General features: G+C 40.6%; 1 protein-coding gene across 1 annotated transcript in view; it reads left to right on the top strand.

Moving 5' to 3' along the window:
• The window catches only part of ANK3 (ankyrin 3), an 889,892-nt gene extending 886,828 nt beyond the window's left edge, over positions 1–3,064 (top strand). Inside the window, 1 exon segment of the mRNA XM_030203110.1 lies at positions 1,652–3,064. The gene's annotated coding sequence lies outside the window, so the exon portion shown is untranslated.
• The last annotated feature ends 9,208 nt before the right edge of the window (positions 3,065–12,272 follow it).

The following is a 12,272-nucleotide window of genomic DNA, read 5'->3' as shown; positions in this document are numbered from 1 at the left end:
TGCAGTGGACTTCACAAATTGCTCCCAGGTGCATAGCTCCCTTACCTTCAGTGCTGAGCCCCCCAAAACCCATCCCCCACAACTGTACACCACTACCATAGCCCTAAGGGGTGAAGGGGGGCATCTACATGTGGGTACAGTGGGTTTTGGGGGGGGGGTTGGAGGGCTCAACATGTACCAGCACAAGTGTAACAGGTAGGGGGGGCTGGGCCTGGGTCCGCCTGCCTGAAGTGCACTGCACCCACTAAAAACTGCTCCAGGGACCTGCATACTGCTGTGATGGAGCTGGGTATGACATTTGAGGCTGGCATAGAAGCTGGCAAAAAATGTTTAAACATTTTTTTTTTTGGGTGGGAGGGGGTTGGTGACCACTGGGGGAGTAAGGGGAGGTCATCCCTGATTCCCTCCGGTGGTCATCTGGTCAGTTTGGGCACCTTTTCAAGGCTTGGTCGTGAAACAAAATGGACCAAGTAAAGTCATCCAAATGCTCGTCAGGGACGCCCTTCTTTTTTCCATTATCGGCCGAGGACGCCCATCTCTAAATCATGCCCCAGTCCTGCCTTCGGTATGGTGCCGGCACGCCCCCATGAATTTTGGTCGGCCCCCTGGATGGAAAGCAGTTGAGGACGCCCAAAATCGGCTTTCCATTATGCCGATTTTGGCGACCCTGAGAGAAGGACGCCCATCTCCCGATTTGTGTCGGAAGATGGGCGTCGTCCTCTTTCGAAAATGAGCCTGATAGTAGTAAACCTGGTACTTACCATGTCCAGGTTACAGAAAGGTGCTCTGATTGAGCAGTTCTACTCTGGAGGGTGCAAGGGAAGTCACAGTAGGCATTTTTCTATCCCTGGAAGGCTCAAATTTAAAAGAAGAAGAAAATAAAATTACAAAGAGCTACAGTGGAATTTGAACCAGCAACCCATGGTTCTTAGCTGGTTGGTCTAACCATGAAGCTACTCCTCCACATGGATGTCTATGTCCCTTGTTTTGCTTCATTCATAGTTCAGATGTTTCAGTGGTCCTTTTACTAAGGTGTGCAAAAAAAGTGGCCTACGCTGGTGTAGACACGTGTATTGGGACACGTGCAGGTCCATTTTTTAGCGCACCTACAAAAAAGGCCTTTTTTTCACGCGCTTCCATTTTGGGCCTGAGACCTTACCACCACCCATTGACCTAGTAGTAAAGTCTCACTTGTTAACTGGGTGGTAATGGTCTATGTTCATACAATGCTGATTACCACCCAGTTATCGGTTCCGGCATGCGTAATGGACACGCGTAAAAAATGAAATTACCACTTGGGCCACACAGTAGCCTGGCAGTAGTTCAAAATTGACGCACGTAGGCGCCTACATGGCTTAGTAAAAGGGCCCCTCAGTTTGTTAAATGGATGTTCATGCTGAACATAGCCAGCACTTGGATGTCCATTTCTCATGTAGTTTTAGCACAGGCTGTATGTTAGAAGATCCTGTTTATAAAATACCTGAGAAGTGGATGTCCATATTCCGAGTTAGATGTCCTTTCTAAAATGCCACTCATAATTAAAGGGATAAATGTGTTTCCAGAGTATGGTTTCCCTCTTGAAATGGACATTCTGAATCCTAATACTCTGCGTGTTACTAAATATGTTTTGTTTTGTTTTTTCTTTCCACAGGACTGTGTGCTTTTACTGCCAGTGTTTGGGAAACGTGAAATTGGAAGAGTCAATGAGAATTGGCCTTACGGAAGAGAAGTGTGTGTGAAAGAGTGTGTGTGATGCTTCCACACATTAACCGCATGGTTTTAAACGCAAGAAACATTTTAATTTAGCATGGTCCACTTTCCAGAGCATGGAAGATCCCCTTTGTTCATTGGGTTGGAGAGTGTCCAGCTAACTTAACAGTGTACAAGGACCAGCGTAACACGCCATTCTTTTACCAGCTTGTTTTCAAGCCTATCATCATCGCAGAAAGAAAGAAGTTCCTGTGGCCAAAGGGGACAGAAGAAGACAAAATGATCGAACCTTGGAAAGACAATAAAATCACTAAACATAAAATGGCTCGCATTGTGCTCTAAGACCCACAATGGGTGAAAAAAAAAAAACGCTCTTTTTTTTTTTTTTAAAGCATTGATAGTTCTGCTGTAAATAAGTGACACTGTATAAAAGTCTAACAGATACATGTCAGTAAGGTACTGCCTGCTGTTCGAACACAAGCAGAATATTGCAAATATATTCAACAGAACTGGTCACTTTCTTAAGTGGCCTCACCTACAGGGATATTCCTGCATTGTATCTTCAGATTCTTGTATATTAGCAACTGTTTGTATATGCAAAAAAAAAAAGAAGCTAGCTTTGATTTTAGAAAAAAAAATATTTCTTTAAAATCCTGCTGCAAATTTAAAGATTCCCACAATGAGGAAGTCTGTAGTTCTGTGAAAACTTTTCTTCAGAGTACTAATATTTTCATGCATGTCTCACCTTTTTTCATTCAATTTTTTTAATTTTGCAAACATTGTCCAAACACAAAACAAATACAATTTTATCTGTAAACACAAAAGCCCTTCATCTAATATTTGTTGCTGTTGCCAATTCCATTTTGATGAAATGGCCTAAAAACTGAAATTCTAGTATATAGTAGTATGCACTATAGGGAGGGAGGCATTTCCTGCTCTTGCTTTCACAGGGGAAGGGGCTCATGGTTTTAGCAGTGAAATCAGTGCACTTAGCTGCAGAGGTTTTGGATCTCTTAAAAACAACAAATGAACAGAGCAGAAATTATTAGCTACTAGGGTGACAGCACGCTGTACAAATCACTGTATCGTGTAATGGCTATAAGATGAGTCTTTAAGTAAGCCAATCATTTGTAATCATTCTAGTAGTGTAATATTAGGTTGTTAAGGCTGCTGTGTTTTAAAAGGACATTTTTATTTGGATTTTGGTGAAAATATTTTCATTTATTGATTATATTCATATGAAAACAGCATTCATTGATAATAGCTCTAATACCATCATGTATGAAAACAACAAGCACTGGATGATCTAGTTGATTAATTAAACAAAAAAATAAATTGTGTTAAAACTCTTCAATCATATGTCTTTTTGAAGTATTTAAGGTGCTGCTGTACAACAGTCTGGGTTCTTTTTGCTGATAACCTTTTGGTGCCCCAGTTTTTCTTGGAAAAGGGATGAGAAATTGAGGAATTTAATAGCAATGTACAAATATACAGGATGAGGCAAGCAAGTAACCCCGCTAGAGCTTTTTGCCGTTTTCTCAGCAACTGCTTTGAATTTCTTCAAGAAATTTTATGCACTTATTTAGTCATCATATGCTTTACTATTAAACAACATGTAAACCTTAAGCTATGACGATGTTACTGACATTGTAGCGTTACTACCTAGCGATTTTTGTGCATTAAACATGTTTGAACTAAAACATAGTAAAATAAAATTATTCAAATGATGTAATTATCATTTATTAATCTACTATACTGCTTCCCTTACAAACAAATTGAAGTGATTTACAAATATAAAAACTATGTAAAAAGGACAGTGAAAAGAACTCCATATAACGATAAGAAAGACCAACCATCCAACCACACACTCAGAAAAAGGAGTAAAAACACTCATCAGAACCTCAAATTATCCCACAATGCGTGATCTCCCGCTGCAGAAGCAACCCATTTAAAACAAATGCCAAGTGAAAGAAATAAGTCTTCATAGAAGTGCAAAATAAAGAATATGAGCTTTCTAGGCAAAGATGCTGAGGATTGGAATTCCAAAGTGCAGGTGAAAGGAAATAAAAAGCATTGGATCTCGTTGATTCCTATCTCACTTTAGATGGATGTGGTAGGACCAGCCTATCACCATTTAGAGATCGAGGAGTGCGAGATGACATATAAGGAATGCAAGACAAGCTGGAGTATTAGTATGTAGAACCTTGTATATCAAAGAAAGAATCTTGAATTTAATTCTATAGTCAATCAGCAACCAATGAAGATGTTTAAGAATAGATTAAAGGTGCTTAAGGTTAGATTTAGTAATACCCACATAGATGACATTACAGTAACGATAACATGAATTAATATAGGCACAGAATAAGGAGCACAGAGAATCAGAATTAACCATGTAACGTATTGACCTCAACCTACATAAAAAGTAGAAACCAGTTTTAAGTATGTGAGAGATCTTGGGTGAAAAAGACAGTGCTGAGTCAATAGTAATTCCAAGATACTTAAATAAAGTGACTGGAGTGATTTGTCTATCAAACAAAATAGACACAACCTAAGGGAAAGGTAATGAACTTGTAATCCAACTGGCTACTGTTTTTTTCAGGGTTTAATATGAAACAATATTCCTTAAGCCACAGGGCTACCTCAAGTAAGCAGTTTGAAAGAGGTTGTAAATAATAGATTTCAGATCAGTGTAATACACAAGGAGGAAATCATTTGCGTAACATTAACAATGTGTCAGAATTTCACAGTCACTGTGAATGCTCAAATTGACCTTCAGTCATTTTGGGATGTTCTTAACATCCTCTTGGATCAGTTCCTGTGGCAGGCTGTCCCAGATCTTCTGCAGCGCTACCTTGAGTTTGGCGATTGCAGCTTTAGGTGGAGCTTGTTGAAAAGCCTCCAACATCGCTCCCCATACAAAAATCTACGTCGCTGTGATGTTATTAACAGTAAGCTGGGTACCCTATGTTTTTTCTTTTTGTTTTCAAATAATGCTAGTTTTACGGTACAAACATTTTTGAACATATGAAAATCACAGGGTAGTCACGCTAAAAAGTCTGTAACTTTGCCGTGTTTAAAGATAATCTCATTCCACTTGTCATATAAACATAGTAATAACAAATAAAGCTGTAAAATTTCACATTGAAGTTCCAAGCAGTTGCTGAGAAAACAGCAAAAAAACTCTAGTGGGTTACTTTTTTATTTTTTTTTCCTCACCGTGTATAGATGTACTGTACAAGGACTGTTCAAAACTTTTTTTTTCACCACTTAATTAACAAACATAAGAGGTCATTCTTTAACTCTTATGAGAAATCAATTTCAACTAAAAGGAAATGTACTGATGAAATTACAGGCATGTTGCCAGTGGGGATTGTGTTGGTCACAGTAAGAACCTGCTTCACTAAAATCTTTCCACATAAAAACAGAACTGGAGAAACACCTAAGAGGTCAGTTTTCAAAGGGTTACCTGGCTAACTTTAAAAGTGTAAACGAGTAAACTTCTGAGCTCAAAAAATTTCTCTTCCTCTCCAGCTAAATTCATCTAGCTAAATTTCCACGTGCAGAAAAGGGGTATCTCTGTTCTTGAGGCGGGTTTTTGGAATTAGCTAGTCAGTATAAAATTTCAGTGCTAAAGGAATCTGTCTTGAGTGAAGTCACTAAAGAAATCTACTGTAGCAGCATTTCATTTTCAAAAAGGTGACTATGACAAAACGAGGAAAACGGTTAAATAGAAGCTGAAAGGGTTGGCCACAAAGGTTAGGACTTTAAATCAGGTGTGGGCATTGTTTAAAAATACCATTGTGGAAGCGCAGATTAGATGTATTCCACGTATTAACAAAGGTGGAAAGAAGAGCAAGCAACAGCCAGCGTGGTCAAAAGGTAAAGTGAAAGAGGCTAATAGAGCCAAAAGAGCAAAGAACCTGAATGAAGAAAATAAGAAGCAACATAAGCAGTGTCAAGCTAGATGCAAAGCATTGATAAAGAAGGCCAAAAGAGTATATGAAGAAAAACTTGCAGTGGAGACAAATCCCATAGTAACACCTTTTTCGGGTACATCAGAAGCAAAAAGCCTTCGAGGGAATCTGTGGGACCGTTAGATCATGAAGTAGCAAAAGGGGTACTCAGGGAGTACAAGGCTATAGCAGAGAGATTGAGGGCCCCTTTTACAAAGCGGTGGTAAGACTCCAACGCGGGCTTACCACTCACTAAAAAGGAGGTACCACCGGGCTACTGCAGCAGCCCGCTGGTAATTCCCATCCCCACTGTGTGGTCATATCCGGCGCTACAAAAATGTATTTATTTTTGTAGCGCTGGTGTGTACCCAGCAATAATCAGGCAGTGCCATGCACTGCCCGGTTACAGCAGGGTTAGCACGGGATCCCTTACCACCACCTCAATGGGAGGCAGTAAGGGCTCCCCCCTCCCAAAATGGCCATGCATGGCTATTTCTTTAAAAAAAGAAAGACCTACCTTTTATCCGCTACAGTAAAAAAGGGCCTCGGTGCGCATCAAAACCAGGCGCCGATGCCAGCGCAGGCCCCCTTTTGCCACAGCTTGGTAAAAGGAGCCCTGAATGAATGCTTTGCTCTTTATGGAAGAAGATATAAGAGATCTATGTACCCATACCGGAAATGGTTTTCAAGGATGATGATTCGGAGGAACTGAAAGAAATCTCGGTGAACCTGGAAGACGCACTGAGCCAAATTGACAAGTTAGAGTGATAAATTACCTGAACCAGATGGCTTACACGCCAGGGTACTAAAAGAACTCAAATATGAAATTGCTGATCTGTAACCTGTCGTTAAAATTATCCATAGTACCTGAAGATTGGAGGGTGGCCATTGTAATGCCGATTTTTTAAAAGGGTTCCAGGGGTGAGCTGTGAAATTACAGAGAAGTAAACTTGACTTCAGTGCCAGGGAAAATAGTGGAAATTATTATAAAGAATAAAATTACTGAACACATAGTCAAACATGGGACAGAGTCAGCATGGGTTCAGCCAAGGGAAGTCTTACCTCACCAATTTGCATCATTTCTTTGAAGACATAAATAAAATGTGGATAAAGGTGACGGGTCTTTTACTTAGGCGCACTGGTGTTTTTAGCGCGCGTTAAAAATAGGCAGGCGCATAAATTACCTGTATCTTGTCTCTTAACAATTGTGGTCAATATATTAACTTTTTTTTCTGTGTTCTTCTTATACTTTCCAATTTTTGGAAAGGAATAATTTTGTTACTCAATTAAATATTTCCAGATTCTAGCATTTGTATAAATATGAATGTAATATTTGAAAATGTATAAATAAAAAAAAATAGGCACGCGCTAAACACTAAAGACGCCTACAGGAATACATTGGTGCTTTTAGCATTTAGCGCACACCTATTTTAGCGCATGCTAAAAACGCTAGCGCACCTTAGGAAATTAAAAAGTCATGGAATAAGAAGCAATGTCCTTCTGTGGTTTAGGAATTGGTTACTTGGACAGAAAACAGAGGGTAGGGTTAAATGACCAACATATTTTCAAAGCACTTAGCCTTCCAAAGTTCCATAGGTTTCTATGGAACTTTGGAAGGCTAAGTGCTTTGAAAATATAATTCAATTCTCTCAATGGAGGAGGGTGAATAGTGGAGTGATGCAGGGATCTGTACTGGAACCAGTGCTATTTAACATATTTGTAAGTGATCTGGGAAACAGAACAACAAGTGAGGTGATTAAATTGCAGATGACACAAAATTATTCAAAGCTGTCAAAACACATTCAGATTGTGAAAAATTGCAGGAAGACCATAGGAAACTGGAAGACTGGGCATTGAATGGAAAATAAGATTTAATGTGTATTTCCATCATCTTAATGATCAATTTTTAGGTTCTAATATACGTATATGTCCTGATTTGTTGCAGGTGACACAGAAGTGTAGGATTATATATCAGTCAAAACATTTTCTTTCCTTTGAACCTAAACAATTTATTAATTTTATTAAAGCCAGGTAAGGTATTGGTGTACTAGTGAATCTTAACATTCAGCCATCAGATTAATGTGAACCAGCTGCAGACCTCTGTTTAGTTTATTCTGCTCTTTGTTATATTGTATTTCCTTTATTAGATTTCCGTTTGATCCCTTCAAATATTGTGGACTAAATATGGATGTAATTTTTCCTTTTGACTAGTTGGATATTTGAATACTTTTTCTGATCTTCAAGTTTATGATATTTGTATACTTGATACTTATGAATAAAAGTATATTAAAATAAAAAAAAAATAATGTGGACAAATACAAAGTGATCCACATTGGGAAGAATAATCCGAATAATAGTTACCTGACGCTAGGGTCCACCTTAGGAGTTAGAACTCAAGTAAAAAAAACTAGATGTCATTGTAGATAATACGCTGAAATCTGCCCAGTGTGTAACGATGGCCAAAAAAGCAAACAGGATGCTAGGAATTATCAGGAAAGGGATGGAAAATAAAACCAAGAATATTATAATTCTTCTGTATAGTTCCATGGTGCAACCTCACCTTGAGTATTACATTCAAGTCTGGTCGCTGTATCTCAAAAATGATATAGCAGAATTAGTAAAGGTTCAAAGACGAGCGGCCAAAATGATAAAGGGGATGAAATTCCTCCCAAAAAGGCTAAAGAGATTAGGGATATTCAGCTTGGAAAAGAAACAGCTGAGGGGGGATATGATTGAAGTCTATAAAATCCTGAGTGGAGCAGAATGAGAAGAAGTGAATCGATTTTTCACTCTTCCAAAAAGTACGAAGACCAGAGGACACATAATGAAATTACATGGAAATACTTTTAAAACAAATTAAGAAACTCTTTTTTTCACTCAAAGAATAGTTAAGGTCTGGAAGTTGCTGCCGGAGGATGTGGTAACAACGATTAGTGTATCTGGGTTTAAAAAAGGTTTGGACAAGTTCCTGGAGGAAAAGTCCATAGTCTCTTATTGAGATGGACACGAGGAAGCCACTGCTTATCCTGGAGTTGGTAGCATGGAATGTTGCTACTATTTGGGTTTCTGCCAGGTACTTGTGATCTGGATTGGCCACTGTTGGAAGCAAGATACTGGGCTAGATGGACCATTGGACTGACCCAGTATGGCTATTCTAATGTTCTTAACCAGATTCCTTTAGCCACACAACTTTGATTGCACGTGTAGCTGACCTAGATTTAGCTGGACAAATTTTGTCCAGCTTAGGTATGTGAATTTTCAATTATAAACCTAGCCAATTAGGTTTGGCTAAAAAAATTGACTTAATTGAATTACCTCATTATCTTTGCTGTTCAGGGGCTTATTGAAAATTGGTCACCCTTTAGATCAGGCCATATAACAAATTTTTAAAACTGTGATAGTTGTTTGGAGGAAAAGGTATCAGTGGGTGAAACAATGTAATTGGGATTCTAGGAAAAAGTGCTGATCTGTTGATTGGCATGTTTGAGATAGGGGAGGGATTTTCCCATCTCCAAGCTGCATAAGTGGCTATAAATACATAGTTTGTTTCACACTTGTCTGTGTTACCATGTAGTCAGAGCTTGTAGTAATGTGATTGAGGGTGTGGCTTGGATCAGTCCCAGACTCCATCATACATACAAGGTTGTAAGCAAAAAGGAAAATACTCAACTTATGTCCCCTGTTACCTCACAGTCTTTAGACCAGCACAAGTACAGTCCCTTTATTTATTTCTGGTTCTTCACATATCACTGTCAGCACACTCTGTTTAGGGCAGGCTTCCAATCTAGACCAACACAGTGTCTATTCACACATTCATGGGTTCCTCGGGACGTACATCAAAAGCAAGTACTTTCTGACTGTAATTCAAGGTATCTCCTACCTGCCAGTCTTCCCACTCCAGCTCTGAAGCCTTAAGCTTGAGACACACCACTGCTCTGATCCATAGCTCAGGTACTGTGCATTCACCTTAGAGTGGAGACCTCTTGCCTCAAAGCCACCATTCTCTCTCTCTCTTTCCCAGTGGCGTAGCAAGGGTGGGGGCGGTCCGCCCTGGGTGCATGCTGCTGGAGGGTGCAGAGAGCAGCCGCGCACCTGTCGGCTCCACTGGTTCCCTGCTCCCTCTGCCCGGAACAGGTTACTTCCTGTTCCAGGGCAGAGGGAGCAGGGAGCCAGCAGAGCCGACAGGCGTACGGCTGCTCTCTGCACCCTCCAGCAGCCAAGAATGCACCCGGGGAGGGGGGCTTGATGCGCCAGGGAGGGGGTGTCATTGCGCCGGAGGGGGGTGTCATTGTCGTGCTGCTCCCTGGGGGGATGGACACCGCTGTACCCCAGGGGGGGGGTGCGCAGCGGCGATTCGCCCTGAGTGGCAGCCAACCTAGGATCGCCACTGCTCTTTCCTGAAGACCTCTGTATTGGGACCTCCATGATCTATTCTACTGCAGAGCATTTAACCACCTCTCTACCTGAGCCACACCCCGCTGACTCAGTCTGACATGGCAAGTTAGTGTCACCTGCCATAAGGTGGCTAAACTGCAACCTCAGTGAGGGAGTGTTCTTAGGGACACCTGCCACTGTACCACTCACTCCCTCACAGAGCTATTAATCAAGTTGTTGTTTCTTCCTATAACTATTATAGTGGAAACTGAGGTACACCACACTGGACCTATGGTTATGTCTAGTTTTGAGCAGATCCTCTTCTTCAAAGTCTAGTCCAGCTTGGTAAAGTTATCCAAACCATCTTTTGCGTTTAGCCCCAAAGAAATACAGATCTGAGAAATTATGCAAAGTTCAAAGTATTCCCTTCAAACTCCGAAAAGCTTCCACTATATTCCTAAGGATTTATGCAAACAGCATAGGGAACTTTTACCTTTAGAGCTTATTCCCCCTCTTCTCAGCTGTTTAACCCTCACAAACAGTTCTGTTTAGCCAGCTTCTCCCAAAGGGCTGCACACAGCTCTCCTATGCACCTGGAGTCCATCTCCTCCTCCTTCCAGCAGGAGCTGCAAGATCAGGACTTACTTCAAGGAGAAAAAGAAAAACCTTTCCACCCTCAATGCAAACAAACTTCTAGTCCTCATACTATTTTCTCTGACTTAGCTCCTGAAAGGTTTCTTCCAGCCCAGTGAAAGTAGCTTCCTCCCTCCAATACTTTACTATTACTGTTATCTTCCCATAGCCACTTACTGTATGTCTCCAACTGCTCACTGAAAACTATAGCATTCTTAAATTGAAATGTCCATACCTCTCTCTTCTAAGAGATCAACTCCTTTTCAATATATTCCACACAGTTGGCCTCTAACGTCTGCTTTGGAAGAATCCTTTTCTTTCCTTCTCTGATTTCTGGCCTTGGGAAATCCTTCCCACCTGCAGCTTCTCTCTCTCTCCCTCGGCTAGAGGTTCCTCTCTTTCCATCTGTGAGGCGCCAGTGAGTACAGACTGGGCCACCCAGGAAATTCTTCTGACACGTCCTTCTTTCTCCAGGTGCTTCTCTGCCTGCCTGGAATCTGCCTTACCAGAGTATACAGTCTAGCCATGCTTCTGGCTAGACTGGCTCTCTCTGATCTTTGAATAGGAATCTTCTGTTGATACCTTCATTTAGACATATTTATTTATTTATAACATTTATACCCCACATTTTCCCACCTGTTGGCAGGCTCAGTGTGGCTAACATCATTCCATAAAGGCAATCGGCAATCCAGTAAACAAACAAATGAACTATAGTAAGGTGAATAAGGATAGTAATTACAAGGGACAAGGGAAAAGAGGGGAAGGGTAATAGAGTCCATCAGGTCCATAAATTAGTTGTATTCCAGGAATTATGGATTTAAGACGGGTCCATTAGGGTAAGCTTTTCCAAATGAGCTGGTCTTAAGAGATTTTCTGAAGTTCAGATGATCATGAATAGTTTTCACAGATTTAGGTAACGCATTCCATAGTTGAGTGCTAATAAAGGAAAAGGTGGAAGTGTAAGTGGATTTATACTTGAGACCATTACAGGTAGGATGATGGAGATTTAAATATGAATGGGATGAGCTGCAAGAATTCCTAGATGGCAGATTGATAAGAGTATCCATGTAACCTGGGGCTTCACCATAAAGAAGTTTATGGACCAAGGTGCAAATTTTAAAAATAATTTGTTCCTTTACTGGAAGCCAGTGTAGTTTCTCACGAAGTGGTCTAGAACTCTCGAATTTTGATTTTCCATAGATTCAGTGGTGTGCTGGAGCAAGCTCTCACAGGCTCTCGAGAGCCGTTTGTTAAGTTTTTAAGAATTTTGGGAGCCGGTTCTCCATGGCTACTTTAACAAATGGATCCCAAAATGTGGGCTTGGGCCCCTCCTGAATTCTCTTTTACTTTGCTGGTGAGAGAGAGCCCCCTGTTAACAATTTACCAGCACACCCCTGCAATAGATTAATCTGGCCGCTGTGTTCTGGGCTGTTTGGAATTTCTTTAGAAGTTGTTCTTTGCATCCTGCTTATATTCCATTACAGTAGTCTAGGTGGCTTAATACCAGTGATTGAACTAGGTTACAAAATATTTCTCTGGGAAAATAAGGTTTTATCCGTTTTAGTTTCCATACAGAGAAGAATATTTTTCTTGGTGATGGAG

This window comes from Microcaecilia unicolor, chromosome 5 (genome assembly GCF_901765095.1).
Source record: "Microcaecilia unicolor chromosome 5, aMicUni1.1, whole genome shotgun sequence".
NCBI lineage: Eukaryota > Metazoa > Chordata > Amphibia > Gymnophiona > Siphonopidae > Microcaecilia > Microcaecilia unicolor.
This window is presented reverse-complemented; position numbering and strand designations above follow the sequence as displayed.